This window comes from Arachis hypogaea, chromosome 11 (assembly GCF_003086295.3).
Source record: "Arachis hypogaea cultivar Tifrunner chromosome 11, arahy.Tifrunner.gnm2.J5K5, whole genome shotgun sequence".
In the NCBI taxonomy this organism is placed as follows: Eukaryota; Viridiplantae; Streptophyta; class Magnoliopsida; order Fabales; family Fabaceae; genus Arachis; species Arachis hypogaea.
In genome coordinates this window covers 81,281,652-81,305,414 of record NC_092046.1, presented here as the reverse complement: position 1 = coordinate 81,305,414, position 23,763 = coordinate 81,281,652, and the positions used below count along the sequence as shown (strand labels likewise).

The following is a 23,763-nucleotide window of genomic DNA, read 5'->3' as shown; positions in this document are numbered from 1 at the left end:
ACGTTAGAGTTCATGTTAACTGAGTTAACGTGACTCTTAACGTGGCCAGCTGCCACTTTGGAACGTTAGTGGCACTTACTTTTACCACTAACGTTGGAGTTCTACTTCTCTTCCACGTTAGCTTCCACGTTAACATAGTTAACGTGGCAACTAACGTGGGCTATGATGGCTCACGAAGGCGTTAATGGCGATCACTTTTCTCATTAACATTGCAAGCTAGCCTCCATTCCACGTTAGTGGTCACGTTAGCTAGACTAACGTGGCTACTAACGTGGTTCTTCCTTGCTTCCTTTGTCCTGAAATCAAGCAATAAAGTGCATCAATGCTCTAATCCAAGTTATGAGGCATGCATCATTCAATTTTGTCATTTAATTCATGCATAATTCTCATGAAATCATGTAAAATTCACAATGTTTGCTTGAATCAAGATGTAAGTGATTATTTACCCAAAACTTGCTTATTTCCTAAGGAAGTGCATGAAACTACCCTAAAACCATAAAGAAAAGGTCAGTGAAACTGGCCAAAATGCCCTGGCATCAGTTATACTCAGTCAAATTGCAAAGATCTTTATATGGTCTAAAGAAATCTGGACAAATGTGGTATAATCGTCTTACTAAGTAGCTGGCCAAAAACGAATTCAAGAATGATGATATCTACCGGTGTGTTTTCATAAAGAAAACTACATCTGAATTCATTATAATTGCTGTGTATGTTGATGATTTAAATATCATTGGAACTCCTGAAGAGATTTCAACAATTATAAAAACTCTAAAAGAAGAGTTTGAGATGAAAGATCTTGGAAAGACTAAATTTTGTCTCGGTCTGTAGATCGAGCATACCGAAAATGGGATCTTTATTCATCAAACAACATACACAGAAAAGATCTTGAAGAGATTTTATATGGATAAGTTACATTCATGATTGTAAGATCTTTGGATGTGGAAAGGGATCAATTCCGTCCTAAAGAAGAGAATGAAGATATCCTGGGTCCTGAAGTACCATATCTTAGTGCCACTAGAGCACTAATGTATCTTGCTAATAATACACGACCCGATATATCATTTGCTGTGAATTTACTAGCAAGGTATAGTTCTTTTCCAACCAGAAGCCATTGGAATGGAATCAAACAAATCTTTCGATGTCTTCATGGAACGGTTGATATGGGATTGTTTTACCCATATCGATCCAAGTCATAATTAGTTGGCTATGCTGACGCTAGATACTTGTCTGATCCACACAAAGGGAGATCTCAAATAGGATACCTGTTCACATATGGTAGAAAAGCTATATCATGGAGGTCCACAAAATAGATTATTGTGGCAACATCCTCTAATCATGCTGAAATACTAGCGATACATGAGGCAAGTAGCAAGTGTTTTTGGCTTAGGAGTTTGATCCAATATATTCTGTCATCATGTGGACTAATTGATCATAAGATAGCTCCAACTGTCCTGTTTGAAGATAATACAGCATGCATTGCTCAACTTAAGGGTGGATATATCAAAGGTGATAGAACAAAGCATATTTCTCCTAAATTCTTCTTCACTCATGATCTTCAAAATCAAGGGACAATTGATGTCCAACAGATCCACTCAAGTGATAATCGGGCATATTTATTTACAAAGTCACTCCCAAAATCCTCTTTTGAAAGATTGGTACATGGGATTGGGATGCGCCGATTTCGAGACATTAAATGATGTCGACAAGAGGGGGAGACTGTACTTTTTTTTCCTTGGTCAGGTTTTTTCCCATTGGGTTTTTCTTGACAAAGTTTTTAATGAGACACTTCCCATCACAAAGGATATTGTACTACTCTTTTTCCTTCGCTAAAGTTTTTTTTCCATTGGGGTTTTCTTTAGTAAGGTTTTAACGAGGCAATAATTCTAAATGGTCATCTAAGGGGGAGTGTTGTGATAAACATGGTGATGTGGATTAGGGGTGTTCGCGGTGCGATTTGGTTCGGTTTTTAAGAGAAAAGTCATCCGATCCGATCGTCCAATTGAACTGCGATTCGGTTTGGTTCGGTTTTTTTATCAAAGCCATCCGAACCAAACCAAACCAATTAAAATCGGTTTGGTTTGGTTCGGTTTGTTCGGTTTTTTTAATCAATTCAAAAAAAATACTACCATCCTATTTCACAAAGTCATAACATTGAAATCGACAAGCACAAATACATAATAGCTAACAAAGTCTTGGTCTAATGAAATTTAAGGACAAAAGGAATTCAAATACGACAATTAAAGAAGTTTAAAAGTTCAATAGTCAACACAACTAAAAATAAAAATAAATTTCCATTAAAAGATAGCCAGATTATAGTGTCTTTTCCAACAAAAGCTAAACTTCTTAACGTAAACCTACCTGAAATCAAAAGGCAGTTACATAATAAGAACAACAACAATAATAATAATATAAGACTAGTAGAAAAATATTCTAATCTAGTTATATATTCTAATAATAAAGATAACAATAGAGTTCAAGCAAGAAAATACTCTAAACATGAAATGAAATAAAACATGTGGCAATCTGATTGAAAAATTTCCAAAGTCCAATAGAGTTCAAATCAACCCAAAAAAGACATATGAACAAGAAGAAGGCTACTATCCTCCTCGAGATTGATCGAGTCCTTGAACTTCCCATATAAAATCTTCTTTAGTTCAGCCATCTGAGCAACCACAAATTGTTTCTCCTCGTCAAGCTTTGTCAGTTTCTGGCTTGTCACCTCTTTCATGTTTTCTATCCTATTCTTAACTTCATCCTTTGGCACATGTGCAAAGACCTCACCTATTTGAAACCGAACCACATCTTGGTGAAGTAAAAAACTATTTTGTTTACAAAAACTACATAAAGGCATAAATAAATACATGTAACAAAAAAAATTAAATTTAGCGCCAATTTACAAAATTAAGATTCTGTTTACAAAATCAAGCAATTTACTAAATCAATATCCTGTTTACAAAATCAAGCAATTTACAAATTCATTAAACAACCAGCAACAATACCAACAAAAGTAATTCATAACATACAAAATCAAGATCTTGTCCTCATTATTCAAATTTAGCTTACCATATTGATTTCAATCTAACCCTATAAAGATCCAGAAGCTCCAAAACATACTAAATCATACTAAATCACTTCAAAAGTAATTCGGTAGTTCAACACTCAACAGAACAGCAAAACAAAATACAACAGAGGCAGTTTCAGTAATTCAACAGCATAAAACAAACCAGATATAACACTGAAATTAAAACAATAATATAATTGGCACCGAATTTTTAAAACTCACCAGGGTGGAACCACTAAGCACAGGTAAAAGAGGCAAACAATCAAATTGTTCTAAGTTAATTGAGACCTGCAAAACAAACAAATATACAGTTTGAAATTAAATTAAAATTTCAGACAGATACTGAGTCTTTTCTTAGCTTCTCAAATCTAACCTATGTCATCATACAAAATCAATTAGTTAATTCTAACATTTCTCCTATTTTAGCCATTTCGATTACCTTGGAACCTTTCTCCTCCTAATGCAATAGTGTCAAATCAAAACTGTATGACAATAATGAATCAATAAACAGCAATTGGTAAACAATGAATCAACAAATAGCAAGTCAGCAATAATGAATCAACAACAACAATACCAACAATAAAGTAAACAATGCCAACAAACTGCAACAATAAATCAATGATTATTGAACAAAAATTAGTTAAATTACATACTTGACTGTGTGCTGTGTTGAATCAGTGACTGGGTGGGAGACTTGAATCGGTGACTGGTGGGTGCTGTGTTGTGGGTGGCGACTGGCGAGGGTGGTGCTCTGCTACTCCTAGGTGCGAGACTGCGAAGGTCGTGCTCTGCTACTGCTGGGTGCGAGGGACGAGGGTCGTGCTCTGCTACTGCTGGCGCTGGGTGCGAGGGATGAGGGTCGTGCTCTGCTAGACTGCTACTGCTGGCTGGGGCTTCGTGGTTCTGCTGTCCACGAAGAACGTGGTGGGAAACTGGGAGGAACGTGGGTTCGCCGCCGTGAGAGGAGAGCGCCACTGCAAAGAGGAGAGCACGACCGTGACAGGAGAGAGAGCGCAACTGTGAGAAGCTGTCAGGCTGAGAGCTTTGGATTGGGGGTGGGAGGCGTGGGGTTAGGACTCACTGTCTCAGGACTCATGGCGCGCCCAAGGGAATTGGGGTTTGGGGGCGGGGTGGGGGGAGTGGGGTTGGTTTTTAGGGTTTTTTATTGAACTGGTTCTGTTCGATTCGATTAGGGTTTTCCTAGTCAGAACCGAAAACCGAACCGAACCACAAAAAAACTACAAAACACATTTTTTCGGATTTTTCGATTTTTGGTTTATTTGATTTTCAGTTTTTTCGGTTCGGTTGGCCGGTTTAGTTTGGTCCGAATCGGTTTTGAACACCCCTAATGTAGATGACCATTAATATGGGCGGCTCAGTTTTCCTATGTTAAAGAAACAAATTCTTATGACGAAACAAAATTAATGAAGTTTAAAAAGTAAAATCTTGTATGCTTATAAAAGTATGTACGGGACAAAATGATTACACACAACAACAATCAATAACAATATTCTCTCTCTTATACTCTTCTCACTCTTTTACATAAAATGCTACTTTTATATATATATATATATATATATACAAATTACTTTTATTATATCAAAATAATTATATTGATGAACATTAATATTAAAATTTTATATTTATATTTCTCTACCTTATATTTATATCTTCCTTAATTATTTATTTCTCAACAAAAGCTAGCTTTTTCAAGACGAGATCTACTGATCTGCAATTGCAGCCATAGATTCCTCAACCTTTTTATGGCTCTGCTGCTTCATCAGCTAGCTGCTACTTTTCCTTGGATTCCTTTTCCACCCTTTTATTTGAAATAATTAAGACTTAGCATAGAACTTCAAGCAAAAAAAATGCTAACAAAAGTAAAAAGGAAAAGCTTTTCAAACCTGGTGCAATGTTATTGAAGTTGACAAAAATAATATAAAATTTGTGATATGATCTTGAATTTGTTGTACGAATCAATTAAAAAAATGAGTTTGACTGTGAAAATGAAATATTATAAAAGAAAAATGAAGAAAATAAAGGGAATATTGACAGAATATATGTGCAAGATTAATTAGCCAGCACATGCAACAGTAATTTCCGATGCTTTCAAACAAGGGAGAAATATATGATGCCACCTTTCATTGGAAAGCCAACCTTTATCAACGACTTTACCTTTGACCGGTTATTTTGAACCCATGACCCCTCATATCCCATATCATCATGTGATCGAATTTAACTAATAAAAAATACATCTTAAAGTTATTAATTGATTTGTTTTATAAAAAGCTATAAAATTTAAATTATTAATATATTTATTTATGCTACATTAAAATTTTCTACTAAGTTAACATCTACTTTTAATATACATATTACCGAAACTCAATACATACATCCATAAATGTGAGGCTCATATGAAGTTTGTAAGAATCTATACACCAAATCGGGTGAAAGGTGGCTTGACTGGCTTCTCCACTTCCCATAAGGCCTGGAAGTTCTAATAATAAGCACTATTCATTATTCAATATTTTACAAAAAGAAAAAATAAATCCAGGTTGCATTGGATTCTAAAAGGTGTATGTAAGTTTTTTCAAGATAATATTATTTATATATTTTAATAAAAAATAAATATTATCATTCTTATTTTAATAATATAATTTTCATGTATGTTTTTTTTGTATTTCTGCATAAATATATTAAAAATATAAGTGATATTATTAAAATAAAATAATAAAATTCACTTTCTATTTAATTTAGTCTCCATTTTAAACTTTTTAAAGTCCAAAAATTAAATTGGAAGATCGGAAAAAGTGAGAGATAACTTATTCATAGTGAGTGTAATAATAGTGAAATTAGAGTCTAAGTAATACTATTTTTTTAGATATAGAACTTTTATTTTTATTTTTTGTTCAAAAGAATATCTCATGCTTCTCTATTATCAAGAAAACTGTTCCTCTTTTGAGAGATAGTCAAACTTATAATTTGTATGAAATATATACAGGCAGATCAAATAAGATTGGTGTTAATTTTAAAAAGTTATATACTTCATAAATTTTTATAAGAAGTATATTTTATTGATCAAATCATGGAAGCACAATAATATATAATGGATACTATCTATATCAAATTTCACTAAAATTGAATATCAAAAAGCATGTAATTGAAGAATCATTTAATTAAAGATATTTTGAATAAATATATTATATTGAATCTTTAGTATAAAAAATGTATAATAAACAATTCTGAATTGATATAAAATCTTCTAAAATGATCTCTAAAATACAAACTTTTAATCTAAAGGTTAATTTTTTTTTAAAAGAAATATACAACTAAAAAATCAGTAAATGAAATATCATTTACTTAAATTAATAGGACATTGTTAGGAAGTGTATATGATATCGAAAAAAGTTAAAGAGATAATATTTGTTATTAATATTAATTAATATTTTGAGTCAGTATTTTATTTTTGTATTATTAAAAATTAAAATTTAGAGTTTATCTTATTGTTTAAATTTAATACTTAATATTTAGAGTGTTGCCCAACGATAATTAATTTTGTTAATTATGTAAAATTATTAAATAGATATAACATAACGTAAGACCTAAAAAGGTAAATTTGATCTCCAAGTAAAGAAATATTAAAGTCGTGACAGGTAAGGGAGAGAGATTAGACCATCTTTACTAGGGAACTCTATGGCCCACCTGTCATAAAAAGTGACTCCACATCAGATTTTGCGTCATAACTAATAAATAAGAACTCAATGAATCTTTCTCTTTTCCATTAAAATGAACTAACTTTAATCCCTATTGTGGTCCCACCTAATTAATTAATTAAGTAATTAAAATTAATATAATTATTATTTTTTTATAATAATATTATTTAAATTTATAAATTCAAAATAATTCAATATTATAAAATATTAAAATAAATAACTTAAATTTGATTAGTATTTTAAATTTTATAAATAAAAATAAATAATCCAACTAAAAATTATTTTATAATATATAAAAATTAAATTTATTTTTTATGTAAAATAAATTTAATTAATTATGATTTAATATAACAATATAAATAATATTTAATATTGATTTAACATAATTATTTATATTAATTATAATTTAATATAACTAATTATTAAATAATTAATATAAATAATTAATTAAATAGATATATAAATATTTAATATATATATTTAATATATTTTTTATTAACTTATCACATGGCATGATTTTATTGGTTGTTGTAAGTCTCAGTGTAGAGAAATTCTCAACCTTGATTCCTGTGAAGAGTCCTCTTTCCCTTTTCACTCCAATGATAATTGAGTCCCCATATATGAGAAGAAGAACTCTATTTCTTAGGATTAGAGTTGCTCTTATAGAATATAGACAGAGAGGTGGCAGAATATAAAAAGGGTTGTTCTTCTTTCACTCTGACTGCTCTCTCTACTCACTGCCAGTACTACCGTCCACATGACACGAGTTATTTTGGAACAAAATTAAATATATTTTTTTCTTAAACTCAATTAATGCTATGCAGTTGCTGCTCACTTAGCTTGATGAACCATCATAAAACCTGTGACTCATCACATCTGATCTCTAGCTCCGATCCACCACCACCCTCTTCAAAGATGCAAGATTCAATTGGTATTCCTGCTTGCTTCTCTTCATCTCCTTCGAAGGGTGGTGGTGATGAAGGTGGAGGAGGTGGGGGAGCAGTGACCCTTTCAGGCCAAAGCGTTTACATGTCCGTATACAGAACAAAGATCGCTGATAACTGCCGCAAGATCACAATCACATGGTGCAAGAATCTCTTGCTCCATGGCTTATCGGTGTCAGTGGAAGGTCCTAAAGGAGACACTCAATACGCTGCAAGGTTGAGCTCAAGCCGTGGTACTTCTGGAAGAAGCAAGGCTCCAAGCGCTTCGTCGTCGATGACGCCGACGACAAACCCCTTCACCTCTTCTGGGACCTCAAGGCCGCCAAGTTCAACGGCGAAACGGAACCCTCGTCGGAGTACTACGTGGCGGTGGTTTGGGACGACGAGGTTGTGTTGCTTCTCGGCGATCTCAAGAAAGAAGCGTACAGAAGAACCGGATGCCGGCCTTCGCTTATTGATCCAATATTGGTAGCGAAGAAGGAGCATATTTTCGGGAAGAAGAAGTTCTCAACGAGCGCCAAGTTTCACGAGAAAGGTAGGTGGCATGAGATCTCAATTGAATGCAAAGGCAGGAGCGCCAACGACGGTGGAGATTCCGTTCTTCATCATCAGCCGGAGATGGAGATAAGGATCGATGGGCATTTGGTGATTCATGTTAAGCACTTGCAGTGGAAGTTTCGAGGGAATGAGTCGATTCATCTGAGTAAGATGAGAGTCGAGGTATATTGGGATGTTCATGATTGGTTGTTTAGTCCTGGTTTAAAGCATGCTTTGTTTATCTTTAAGCCTGCTTTCTCTTCCTCGTCCGTGTCTATGTCTTCATCATCGACACCATTGTCTTCGTCTTCGTCCTCGTCTTCGCCTCCATTGACAAGGACTAGTTCAGTGGAGGGGTTTAGTGTTGGTGGCTCATCAGAGTTTTGCTTGTTCCTCTATGCTTGGAAGGTTATTGAATGAAAAAAAATAATTATCAAGGATCATATCATCGTATCATTTCAAAATAATGGTTAGTTTAATTTGTGATACCATAATCAATTAATCATCATCTTCATCGTCCACCAAAGTAATTAAGGTAGTAAATAGAAACACTAATCAAAACCTTAAAAATTATTTTTTAATTTATTATTGACTTCTTATTTTATTATAGAATCGTATTAAGTATATTCTATCAAAATCAATTACTAATATAAAAAATTTATATATCATATATTATAAAAAATGTTAGATGAACAATATTTTTTTCTTGCATTTACTTTTATTTGAATTAACAATTTTAACTAAAAATGTTAAACCCTAATTTTTACTATAAAATAAAGGGTGATTAATTTTTTAATAAAAAAATTAATGATAAATAAATGATGAATTAGTTAAAAATGGAGTCCAATTATTATTTAATGGATTGAAATTGCAAGTGGGGCATTGGGGCATAACAAGGTCTGGAAGTTAGTTACAGCTGGGTTGAACAATGTGAAGCATATATAATTGGGACAAAGACAGATTGGTATCACGATCACATACATGCATGTCCAATAGTTCTCAATCCCATAGCTATAATAGCTAAATAATATACGTCTAAGTTTGCATTTACATGTGTTACTACATATTGGAAATGTCATCTCTTCATTTATAATCCAGAAATAGATAGATGTTTTTTCCAAAATCTATTGACCAAACTAAACGTATTTGATATGTTATTTAACTAAATTTTATATCAGAAAAAGTTATTATTGAAGACATATAGTTGAGTAGACTAGTGAACTGAATGTAAAAAAAAGCGTACCGGGAAGAAAGGAGCGGGGTTTGGTGATGATGTAGAAATAAGAGTGCAATGATCAATGTATATGCGCACCGCACGCATTTTATTACTAATTAACTAATATAACTATTTTTATCTTAAAAATAGACGCACGCAAACAATAATACTGTCCTCTTTCTAGTTGTTAGATTATCAATATCATTGTCAACATTATTGCTTATTAGCTGCATGATAAGTCTATAGATCTATCCTGTTATTATTGTTATATATATTGCATATAAGATTATAATTAAGTAATGCTAGGTAAGGTAGGTGAATTTTGAACGGTGGTGCTAATTCGCAGTGAACAGCCCGGAAAATATTGAAACAAGAAAGTATAGAAAATTACTTTTTAGTTATTCAATATTGTTAATTTTATAGTTTATATTTATAATTTTTAATTTAGAGCTAAGGATTTATAATTGAAAATATAAAATTTAATCTGAATAAAATAATTTTAAAAATTTAGTTGATATTTGATTAGAAAAAGTTATTTTTTGAATATTGTTCTTCAAACATATATTATATATGCAAATGTTATATGTATGTGCTTACTACTTTATTCTTTAGCTAATATGTTAATTTAGGGTTAGTTGGTGGTTAAATACTTAAATTTATCACTATGGTCCAGTTTGGTAAACAATTTAATTAAGTTTCTTTTGACAAAATAGTTTAAACAATAAATGACTATATTAAAAGTAATTTATAAATAAGTTATTTTGTGTTTGGAGTTTTTAGCTCTGAAAATGCTTAAATTTATAGAAATCTGATAAAAAGTAGTAGTATTATGAGAGAAGTCATTTTTTTAACTTCTCTATAAGCTCCTAAATAGTTTCTTAGAAAGCTGCAATTTGTTTTTGAAAATTACACCAAACATTAATACTACTACTTTTCATAAGTTAAAAGTTCAAAAAAGTTACTTTTAAAGTTTTCCAAACGGCTCATAATAGTCTAATGCATTCTCCTTTTGCTAATTCTAACAATGTGTTATATTTATAACATAAAATAAATAATTAAAAAATACTAAAGAAACATTAAAATTTATTTTTCCTGAAAAGATAATTACTAAGGTGGTAATCAACTTGCTACAGATTTTACGGTCTTCGGTAAAATAATTATCCCAATATGAACAATACCGACATTAATTATGACTTCGACTCTAAAATATCTCTAGGATATTTTAGTGAGAGTAAGTAGATAAAACAAAACTAAAAAAAGTCTCTACATGGTTAAATTTAACCAGAAAAATTTATTATTCTTGTAAAGTTAAACTATTTTTATCTTATTATTCTGCGTGCATGTTCATCTATAGATATAGAACCATCAGTGTGCATGAAACTTCCAGCATTTGATGCTCAATTCACAGTATTTTTTACTGACCAGTTCTTAAAATGCAAATCTGTAGCCCAATAATGCAATAGTTAACGACAAATTGGTGCAGGAATATATTTTGGTACATAATCAAAGTCTTTTGAATAATTGACTCTCTCCTGACCCATCAACCCTCTTAATTGAGCACTCCCTTTAATCTAAAAAATTTAATGAACTCTTGCATTGTATTGAGGATCTCACATACAATATTTCTATAAAAGAAAACATACATATACAATGAATTACCCACTATGTATAATATCAAAATATATAAAAATAAATGATAATAAATACTTACCTTAAATTCATTAAACTACAAATCTCGCATTTGATCACTGGCATGTCCCCATGCAGGACAGCATTCTGAATATTTGCTTTTAATGGCAGTTGTAATATAACGAATAGTAGTATATGGATTAAACTTATTAGCAGGTTAAATAATTTATAATTACACATGCATTCACAATAAAAGCAATATAGAGAGGGCGTTAAAATACAAAAGTGATTGTTGTACTTATTCATTTCCAAAAGGCACTATTTTCAAGAGATCTTCTTGAGTATTAGGTTCACCTTTTTTATTAAGAGATTATTTTGATGATTTTCATCTGATGAGTGAGCATGATGTAAATTTTGTTCAATATTAAGAGCATTAACAAATGATTGAGGTTGGATAGGTGAACAGTATGGTGATTCAGCTGGTGATGGTGATGATGATGGTGTATGATCGGCATGGAATCATAGCATTCTCTTAAATTTTGTGGTGGCTGCGAAGAAGAAGATGGTAATGCAGAAGGCTTTTTAGATACATGTGAAGGAACTGAAGCTCGTGATTTTGTAGATTTAGGATGTGAAAGCTTAGTTTTGTGTACACTAATCATCTCCTTATTAATAGATTTTCGCATTTTAATTAACAAGTGTTTTTTTTTATTTTTTTTAGAACTTGACATCTAAAACAACATAAAGATTTATAAGATTAGTAACAAATATTGCATTTAAATTTCAATAACATGTACATCATCGAAATAATTAAAATAATAACATTATAAAATAGTACTTAACTGTCAAAATAATCAATTAGAATGTAAAATAAAGTGCAACTGTGCTTTAGTACTAAACTACAAATATATATGTACACATGAGCATTTTGAATCATTCATAGCTAGGATAATACTATATGTGTGAAAGGGGCAGATTTGTGAAAGGTGAAGATAGAAAATACTAGTAATTAATTTATTACTTATTTATGTTACTACTTAGTAGTAGCTAACTACTAATTAACAATATTATTACTATCTCATGTGAATGAATATATGGTTATCCGTGATCCTCGTTAATATAAGCTCATAAATTATTAATTAATTAAGTGTGAAGACCCTTATACTATTAGGGAGCTTGTCAGTAAAAAATTAGTAGCTTACTATATTTTGTACTAATACTACAATATTGACACTGTAAAGCTAGCTAGCAGGTGTATATACAAATAAGCACAGAAATGATGAAGCTAATGGAAAGCTTTGAATGCTCCCTTCCTAATTTGTATGTTTGTATTGAGGAAGAGGAAAACACTGACAAAATTAAATCATTGCAGTTCTGGGCGGAGTACTTGAATTTGGTTTTGTTCATGAACATGATTCATGATACAGATATATACACTTTTCAGTTTCAACACAGATAAGAGTTAAAAGGAAAATAATAAAAATGTTTGTAGCAGTCATAAATCATAGAAATGTGTAACACTCTACCACACAGAGTCTTATGCTTAAATCATAAAATAGAGGTGGCGAGGTATTACGACCTTTAAAAATAAAAATATTACATATAATATAGGATTAAAGAAGTTGTATCTAAGAGCCTTTGAAGAAAAGTTAAACACAGCATTAAACATAAAAGCGCATATCTCTCGACGAAAAAAAAAGTGTGATCGTAAACCGGATAAATTAAAAACAAAGAACTATAGATACCTAAGAAAAGAGTTGCAAGAATACAGATGACAAAGCCGCTGACTCAACTCGCAAAGTTAAAACCGGCCAGAGCATATATACATATATACATATATACATGAAAATCCCAAAAAGACCCAAAATACTGTTTACATAACCTGTTTCTCCAAATCAATCTCTAAGAGGGATAAAACATAATATACATATACAGTAGAGATATAAGAGTATCTATATATACATCAAAACTAAAATAAAGTTCCAAAACACAAAAGCTCTTCGCATTCAGAAGCTCCCAGTATGCCTCAGGGAGGTGCCTTACATCCTGCATCTAAAAACCACAAAATATGTATGGAATGAGAACCGGAGGTTTCTAATATGGTAACAGTACCTACATAACATATAAGGTCCCGAAAAAGTCATAGGCGATCCTAGAAATTCCGACATTTGATTCATTCTTATAAAACACAACTATACCAAAAGTTTAGGCAACTAACTAAGGATCTTCTTTCTAATATAACACTCCCCTTTCCAACTCCTGCGAACCTCCCAACCACAATTGAACTTATTTATTTTCAAACACAGATAGTACATACAAGGAAATCACAATTAGAGTATAAATATAGCAGATAAATAGGTAGCAAGTAGTTTATCTGATCAATTAGGCATTCCAAAACAAGCACACCAAACAAACACATAGATGCATATGATGTATGCCTGTCCTATGGCTGATAAGTCTCATCTGTCGGTTATATAACCCACCCGACAAGTCCTGATAGCTAACCATTGGATTATCCCTGTGTCGTGCATCCCCAAAATTTCAATCATACTTACTCATAATCATATAACACACACATGTGTATATCCATGGGCGTGAGCTCATCGGGAAAGGTATAAGTGTCCGGCTACACTTATGACATAGGGTCAGCAGATGATCGAGTCTCAACCTGAAGCACCTAGTGGCAAGCTATTGCTTTCACCCAGGAAATCTCGTATCTCAGATATTTGGAAGTGCAACAAATCACATACTCAATCAAATTTAGATAATCATTATCAACCATAATTCATTATTCAACATAGCCATTAGACGCATTACATATACAGCACTTCGACCATTATCATCCTTCACTTTACCTCTTCCTTCATCAACAGGATACTTATTTCCACATTCATATCTACACTCCACTACCCAATAAGAAAAGTTAATCCGGAAAGAAATAGCATCTCCAAAGCCTTAACTAAATCCTTATCACAGTTTTTGCATCCATCTACTATTTCGTTATTTACTATTTCATTTATGCTTTCAAATAAACAACCATCTTTTTTAATCGCCTGACTAAGATTTACAAGATAGCCATTTCTTGCTGATGTAGGGTTGTCGTCGGTTAGGAATTTTCACAAAATAATTTTGTTGCAAGTATAGTCCCAACTAATAAACAACCTTCATCAAAGTTTTAATTTGTATGTCACAAGTACAAACTCCAATAAAAACTGAAAGTATTTAAACCTCAGGTAGTCTCACAAGGAATTGTAATGAAGTGATCAATTATTGGCTATGAAGGAACAAAGGGGGGTTTAATTTGGTAATTAACAAGAAAAGTAAATAACAAGAAAGTAAATGACAATTAACTAATAAAGGAAAGGAAAAGAACTCTTGGCTAAGGCATGGGAATTGAGATCACTATCCTTGTCTACAAACCGTATATTGACAATTATGAGGGACCAACCCATCAAGTCTACTTTTATGCTTGAGGTAAGTCAAATAGGCTTGATCAACATCAACCCATAAGTCCCAACCTAGCTACTAATTGACTTAGTAGTAGGCTTGTGTTAATGGGTATCAAATTAATCACTAAGGATTCTCAAATCACCAATTCAATTAGACCCAATGACTCAAAGTCACCCAATTCCCTTAGCCTAGGCCAAGAGTATAGAAAACTACTCTAATACTAGTGAAAATATTTTTCAAACACCTAGAGTACAATAAAAGTAAACATCATAAAATGTAAGAATTAATAAAAGCTATAACTAACATAAGCAAGAAATCAATAATCGCAACTAAGATAAACATAAAAAGACATGAAAACATAAAATTGCATTAAAAGAGAATCAAAATCTTCAAGAGTACATAAGCACAAAATCAACCAAGAAAAGAAAATAACAAGAGAAACTAAGAAGATTAAGACAATAGAACAATAAAATATAAAGAGAGTTGGACAAAAAACAAGAATTAAAACTTGGATCTAAGAAAATTTAACCTAAACTACCCTAAATTCTAGAGAGAAGGGAGAGTTTCTATCTCTAAAATTCTAACCTAAAACATGGTGAAAACTTAACTATGACTCCTCCCCCCCATTCCCCTCCAATTCTTGGATTCAAAAGCATCAGAAATGAGTTGGATTTGGGCCTCTTTCAGCTCAGAAATCGCCCCCAGCGTATTGCCGTTAATGAGGTCACGTGCCGCTTGTCACGCGTACCCATCACCGGCAACTTTCCTTATAACGCGTACGCGTGGGCCAGGTACACGCATCGCTGGCAGATTACCAAAATCTCATTTCTTCATGAATTCTCCATTTTTTATGCTTTTTCTTCATTTCTTCAACCCAATCTTTGCCTTCTAAACCTAAAATCACTTAACAAACATATCAAGGCATCAAATGGAATTAAAGTGAATTAAAATTAGCAATTTTAAAGCCTAAAAAGCATGTTTTCACTCTTAAGCACAAATTAGGTGAAATTCACAACTAAATGGGGGTACGAACATTTATTCAATGCAAATAAACTATATGAATGCAACTAAATGCAAAATACTTCTACCTACTTGGTTAAAAGTAAATCAATCTCCAAAAACACATATGAACATGTAGGGCTAATGTAGTATGATGATTCATGAATCCCACCAATTCAAATATAAAAAATGAAGTTCAAATAGACTTGCAAGAAGAAAGGTCATGAAAGTCAGGAACAAGGAGTTGAGCATCGAACCCTCACCAGAAGTGTATCTGCTCTAGTCGCTCAAGTGTATAGGGTTGATTCACTCAATTCTCCTCTAATCATGCTTTCCAAGATTTGTTTTTCATCTAACAATCAGCAATTATTCAATAAATGCATACATTTATCATGAGGACTTATTCATAGGTTGTAATGGGGCTAGGATAAAGGTAAGGATGCATATGGTCAAGTAAGCTTGAAATTTGAATCTTTGATTAACCTAAGCTCTCACCAAACACATATAACAATCTATACAATTCTAAGAGTGAACTACCAACCGGCCCCTGTCCATTTCTCAGAATGACAACGCGACCCCTCAGCATAAAAACGTTCCACTTCGGTCCCTGTCCTTTACTTCTGTGACCCAACGCGATCCCTGTGGGTGTTTTTCCGTCAACTCTGAACGGAAAATGCTGACGTGTCAGATTCAAAAATAGACAGGGGTCTAATTGTCTCTAAATTTAAATTGGTTAGGGATTTATTTGTCCCTATTCTTTAAAAAATATTTTTTGAAATTTTTTATTCATTATATTAATATTTTTTAATAAATTATTGAATATATGGTATAATAAGTACAAACTAATTAATAAATTATTCAAATTTAAAAATATCATTTATTATGAATAATTCTCAAATATAATTTTAAGTATATATAAATAATAAATATTAAAATTTAGTTAATACATTAATAATAATAATCCTATGATATACTATTAGTATTATGATCTAAATAATTTTCACAATAAAATAAAAACTAATGAACACATTATTTGATATATAGTAAAAATTTTTTGAGTAATAACAAAATTAATTTTTTTATCTCTTTAAACTAAATTAATAATTCTATTTGATATCTTGGCACTAAAATACACTATGAGTAGGTTATTAATAGTCTAATACTAAATGAAATAAAGCATAATATATATATTATAGAGACCATTTATAAACTCAGCAAACTCAAAACATCAATAATATTATTAATCTATGAATAATATTTTGAGTAAAATATATGTAACATTTAATTAAATTTTAATATACATAAAATTTTAGTTAATCCACATTATTCTTATATTGATAAATCTTCATGGATCAGTACCCTTATAAGATTATGTATTATTAATAGATTAATAAAATTATTGATGCTTTGAGTTTGTTGAGTTTATAAATGGTCTTCATAATATATATATATATATATATATATATATATATAATATAATATTTTATTTTATTTAGTATTAGTAGCCTACTCATGGTGTATTTTAGTGCAAAGATATCAAATAGACTTATTAATTTAGTTTAAAGAGAGAAAAACTCAAAAAAAAAATTATTATATATCAAATAATGTGTTTATTATTTTTTATTTTATTGTAAAAATTATCTAGATTATAATACTAATATTATATCATAGGATTATTATTATTAATGTATTAAGCGTATTTTATTATTTATATATTTAAAAATTATATTTGAAAAATATTTATTTAGTTTCATAATAAATAATATTTTTTAAATTTGAATAATTTATCAATTAGTTTGTACTTATTATACCATATATTCAATAATTTATTAAAAAAAGAATATTAATATAATGAATACATTTTTTAAAAAAAATATCATTTAAAGAATAGGGACAAATAAACCCCTAACTAATTTAAATTTAGAGACAATTAGATCCCTGTCCATTTTTGAACCTGACACGTCAGCATTTTCTGTTCAAAGTCAACGGAAAAATACCCACAGAGACCGCGTTGGGTCACAGAAGTAAAGGACAGGGACCGAAGTGGGTCGTTTTTATGGTGAGGGGTCGCATTGTCATTCTGAGAAATAGACAGGGACCGGGTTGGTAGTTCACTCTAATTCTAATACACCACCTAGCTACCCATGATTCCCACTTTTTTTTTACATACTCATGCATTCTCTTTAATTCACATTCTATATGTATTGTTATTATTACTTTGCTTTGGGGCATTTTTGTCCCCTTTTTATTGCTTTTCTTTTTCTCTTTTTCTTTTTCTTTTATATATGTTTTTCATTTTCATTATCATTTTTTTCACTAAAGTATATACAAACGTATCAATGCATATGGTTTTACATATTTAATGCATGAGTATGTACCCACTTTCCAAGATCTTCAATAAAAATACAAAAATATACTTTTACCTCAACCAATGTTTTCAAATTTCTCTTATTTAAATGATACACACTCTCACTAGCCTAAGCTAATCAAAGATCTAAACAAGGGATATTTATTGTTTTTCACTTAGGGGTAGTGATGTGGTAAAATTAAGAACAAAAAGGTATTAATATAGGCTCAAAATTGGCTAACAATAGAAGATAAACGGTAGGCTATTTGGGTAAGTGAGCTATTTGAAATGAGGACCTCAATCATATAAATGCGTTTATACATAAAATAATGGACATAAAGAATCAAACAAATCAAGGATTGCAATCATAGAGAGAGAATAATATACACAAGAATGAAAAATGGTGGTTATATGATGTAAACACACAATTGGGCTCAAAACTCACATGCTTATGTGTTCTTAGCTCAAAAACCATTTTCCAAAATTAATTCCTTCAAGAAAGTTCAACATAAATTTTTTTTTAAATTGGTGGGGTGCCCTAAAACAGTTTTCTTAGAAAAGAAATCATTACTTCAACCAAGTAGTCCTAGCAAGAAAGAAGTGGTGGAATATATACAAACTCTAATTATCATGCAATCCAACAGCTAACTAACAAAGAAAATTAAGAATTGGTGTTGGAAAAGGAAGTAGTTACCCACGGAAGTCGGTCCTCGACCTCCCCACACTTAAAGATTGCACCGTCCTCGGTGCATTCAAAGAAGAGCAAGGTGGATAGGTTGCTACAACTGATGAGCTCCTTCAAAAGATTATGCGGAGGGACTTGTTATTCGCTCCATTTAGAAGCTTTTCCTTTCCCCTCTCTGTGGCCAACCTAAAAGGAGAGAAAAAGAAAGAAAATTAAGCCCACAACAAAGATATCAAAGCGAATAGAATATAGGTGGGGCTAATGATGAATAAAAGTGAGGTTCTCAACTACATGGTAGCTACAACATGTAAGCGAGAAAGCAATATAAGCGAATGGCATATCAATTAACACTTGATGTAAGAGTAAATTCATAGCACAAGCAAATGGCATGAAGAGAACACTCAGAAGCATCAAGTTCAAATAGGAAAAAGTGGGTTGATGAGTCCATATTTTACGATATATTTTGGTTTGATTTGAGTGGATTTCATCACATAAACCCACATTTATTCATTTAAATAGCATGCTTTTGAGATTTCTTCCTAAATTATGCTTGAAAGTGAAAACATGCTCTTTTGTGCTTAATTTAATCACTTTTAATTCACTTTAATCCCATTTGGTGCCTTGATGTATTTGTTAAGTGATTTAAGGTTTCCAAGGCAAGTATGGGTTGAAGAAGTGAGAAAAAGAGCATGCAAAAGGAAAGAAACCATGAAGAAATGGAGTTTGGAAGTTCCAGCACCCGTGCGTACGCACAAGTATGCGTGCGCATGCACAACGAGGATTTGCGAGCGACGCGTACGCGTGACCCAAACGTACGCGTGGATGGATTTTTGCGCAGTGAAGCGTACGCGTGGGTCACGCGTACGCGTGACCCGAATTACGTTAGTTCATTAATGCAAATTGCTGGGGGCGATTTTTGGGCCTCCAGAACCCAGTCCAACTCATTTCTGAAGCTATATGAGGCCAAAGCGAAGCTGAATGAAGAGGGGCAATTAGGTTTAGTTTTTATGATGTTTTCTTTTAGTTTCTAGATAGAGAAGCTCCCTCCTCTCTCTAGAATTAGGGTTTTTAGCTTAGTTTCCTTTTAATTTCAGCACTTTAATTCTTGTTTTAGTATAGTTTCATTTATGTTCTCTTAGTTCTTCTTCTTAATTTCTCTTTTATGTCACTTTTCATGTTATGAATACTCTTTGTCAATTTTAATTTCATTTAATGTAATTTATGTTTTATGTTCATTTAATGCTTTCTTTAGTTGTTGTTTTAATTTTCTTACTTTTGGTAGCTAGACTTTATTTTTAATGCATTTTAATATTATTTTATTCTCATGCACACCAAGTGTTTGATAAAATGCTTGGCTTAGTTTTTACTTAGTTTTTCTTCACTCTTGGCTTGGAATTGTTGATTTTGGTGTTACTTGAGTCATTGATGTCTATTCTTATTTGATATATTAGAGTAGTTAGTTGATTTGGTCCCCCTTGACTCTATGTGACCCCTTAGTGTTGACATAGGACTTAGGGATTGAAATTAACTATGCATATTTGACCTATCTTCGATGTAAGGTTGACTAAGTAGGATTAACTCTTCATAATCATCATGTGTTTGTGATCAATGTCTAGGATAGGTAACCTTAGCTCTCAATTGCTTGCCAAGAGGTTTTCTTGCATTTTAAGTTTCCTTTCCTTTGCATTTAATTGCTTTGACTTTTATTGCTTTGAGTTTTAATTCCTTGCATGTTTATTTAATTGCTTTGATGTTTAATTTCTTGCATGTTTAGTTTTCACACTCTTGGGAGAGAAATTGGGTGTTTGGGTGGAATTAAGTTGTGGATGTCCATTCCGCATTGTGTGGGAATGGTTAATTGGTTTTGTTTCCATTGACGCTAGTCTTTCACTAAGTAATTAGTGAGTTGACTAGGACTTATGGATTGAGATCAATTAGGCTTTTTGACTAATTCTCAAGGAGAATTGACTGATTTGGATTGATTCCACACAATTGCCATGTTTGTGGTCCACAACTAGGATAGGAAACCTAGATTACCCACTTCTTGCCAAGAGTCCTTTAATTGCTTTCTTTTCAATTCCTTGCATGCTCATTTACTTTCTTGATATTTACATCTCTTGCTCTCTTGCTTTCATTCCAATTCCCCATGCTCTCTCTCATAGCCAATGACATTACACTTAATTGCAACTCCTAGGGAAGAACAACCCGAGGTTGAATTACTCTTGACCTCGGTTATTTTGTATTGGATTTAATATTTGATTTTGAGAATTCTTTGTTGGTTTGGACTATGCTACCAATGAATTGATGCTTGTTTTGATCGATTCCAAACCATACGATAAAATTCTCACTATCAAATTTGGCGCCGTTGCCGGGGAGTTGCAATGGTGTAAGTTATGGGTTATTGTAAATATGTTAATATGTAAATAGCTAGCTTTTTGGTTGTTTTGTTTTAGGATTGGGATCTCGGAGGACATTGGACATTCAAGCATTTGGTGGGGAAGTCGAGCACAAGCCACCATAGCAAGGGCTCTCCCAATTGTCTAACTTAAAGACATTAAATAAAAGTGTTTGGTAACATTATTTTAACTCTTCTCTTTTTGTATATATTTTGGTTTATTGCATTTTTGTTTGATTGGTGAGCTTAGGATTAGTTTAATTTTGAGCTTAAATAGATTAATTTTGGTTTGGATCATGAATTTATGGGTTCTTGCATGTTTTGGTGTTTGGTCTTGATTGAACTAAGGCTTGGTACCTTAGATTTTGAAAGAAAAATTTTTGAAAAATAGGGCATCTGTGCATACGCACCCACCCGTGCGTGCGCACACAACTTCTATTTTTTGCGACCTGTGCGTGCACACCGACCTGTGTGCTCGCACACGCATGATTTTGCCCTCTATTTGCAGCGCTGGCATAGCCTGTGCGTATGAACCCCTGCCCTCATATGCTATTGTGTGCACGCACGGACCTGTGTGCGCACGCACACATGATCCCTTCCTTAAAAAATTTTTTTTTAACCCTTCTCTGCGTGGGCACAGACCTGTGCCCACGCACACCTCAAAACAAGGGGTCTGTTCGCAGCGTTTGCACGCATAGTGCGAACGCACAACCCCATTGAGTTTTCTCATCGACGCGTACGCGTCCCTCACGCGTACGCGTCCCTCACGCGTACGTGTCATTGCGCATTTTCTCCACCTCATGCGTGCGCGTCCCTTATGCACACGCGTCGATATCCTTTCTTCGCCAAACCACGCGCACTCGTCCATCACGCATACGCGTGACCCTCTGTGCGTGCGCACAGCCCTCTGTGCCCACGCACGTCCATCTCTACTTCTTGTCCCCTTCTTTCTTCCACCTCTCTCTTTTCTTGCTTTTGCCTTCTTCTTTACTTGATTTACTTTGTTTTGTTTACATTTCATTTTTATTTTGGTAATTATATTAGTCTAAGTTTGGTTGTTCTTAGTTAAATAAGTTGCAAGTGTTTAAGATTGATTGGGTTGCTTCTTGCTTGAATTTGGTTTCAAGTTTGATGGATATGTGCACTAAGCACTGAATTTTTGTTTAATTGCCTAGATGAATTGTGAGTTTGATTCATATGTTGTAGCTACCATATGCATTAGACTTTACCCTTGTTTGGCAGTATGAATTGTGCACTTTTACTTTAGTGAATTGAGTTGTGCTACTTAGTCATCATGGTTTTTAAGTGAATATAATCACATAACAAGGTATTTGTTCCTTGTTAATGCTTTGCATTTTTTTGAGTTGACTTGACTTGTTTCTTGTCAAGACTTGTCACTTTTTGTAACAAGCACCTTATACATGTGATTATTTCCTTATTCCTAAGGATGAATAAGTAGTCTCTTTTCATCATAGAATTGGTTATTGTTGATTTTGCCATTTTTTATTCACTTTGCGCTTTCACTTGCACAATCTCACTATCCAATATATTTTATACTCAATTCCCTTTTGTGGTTACCTAGTGTTACTTGTGCCTCAAGTTTTGCTTATTCTTCATTTGCAACCTAGGGCTACTTGATTGAGAAACATGCTATTTCTTTTGATTGTGTGTTTTCTATTTTTAATTGACCAATGTATTGTGTTCTAAACCGTGCGCATTTAGAATACGCATATTGCCCCTTCTCATACCACACTTCTATGACTTCTTCCTCAATTGTTGTTTATGTGTTTATATAGCAACCCGGAGCCCCTGGAGCCCACCAGCTGAAGTTGGAGCTTCACAGTCTCTCACCCCCGGATCATGTGCATGCACGGAGGACCGTGCATGATTTAAGTGTGGGGGAGGATCACCAACTTCAAGGGGGATAAAATTTCTTTTCTTAGACACTTTGCAATACTCTTTTTGTTTTTTTTCCTTAATTTTTGCAAATTTTTGTTCTTATTTGCATTTTGTTTGGTTTATTTGTATATATCTCTTTAATGCTTATAGTTATATGATAGTAAATACTTGCATGTTGCATGTTAGATTGAATAAGTTTGGTAAAAAAACAAAGAATTTTCAAGAAATCTCTTTTTGGGCATTCTATTGATTAGATTTGAAAACATGTTTTTGAACTTGCTTGAAGTATCTTTTTATAGAACATAGAAAAGAGCTTGAACAAATACCAAGTGAGACTTGAGCTTTAATTGGATGGTTGCAATTTTTCAACCACAAAATTTTGTTCTTGTATGTTAAACTCCTTTTATGACTGTGATCTTAGATCTGCTTTAATCTATATGTCCTATACTTGTTGTTTTGAATTGCATTTAGTATGATTGAGGCCATTTTTGAATTTAAACTCACTTAACCCATATGGCCAACCCTTGCATCTACCTTTGTAAACCACTTTTGAGCCTTTATAATTCCCTTTTGTTCTTAATTTTACCACATCATTCACCCTAAGTGAAAAACCATTATGTCCTTAAACTGTATCTTTGATTAGCTTGGGTTTGAGTGTGTGTGTGTTAATCAAGTGTGGGGGAATTTGTGAAAAATATTGGTAGTTAGTTATTCATAAACCACTATTTTATGGTTTATACTGTGTTTATTTATGTGGTTTTATCATGATCTTTACCTACTTATTCGTTAAATAAGCATGCATTTATAATTCCTTCCTAAAGTTATTGCATGATTGAAAACCTGCTTCCTAAAGACTTTTAAATTATATATTTTATTCCTCCTTTATTC

At 32.5% G+C, this 23,763-nt stretch overlaps 1 pseudogene; it reads left to right on the top strand.

The window, feature by feature from the left end:
• Positions 1-7,490: 7,490 nt before the first annotated feature.
• On the top strand, positions 7,491-8,698 carry LOC112722260 (uncharacterized; annotated as a pseudogene).
• Positions 8,699-23,763: the final 15,065 nt, after the last annotated feature.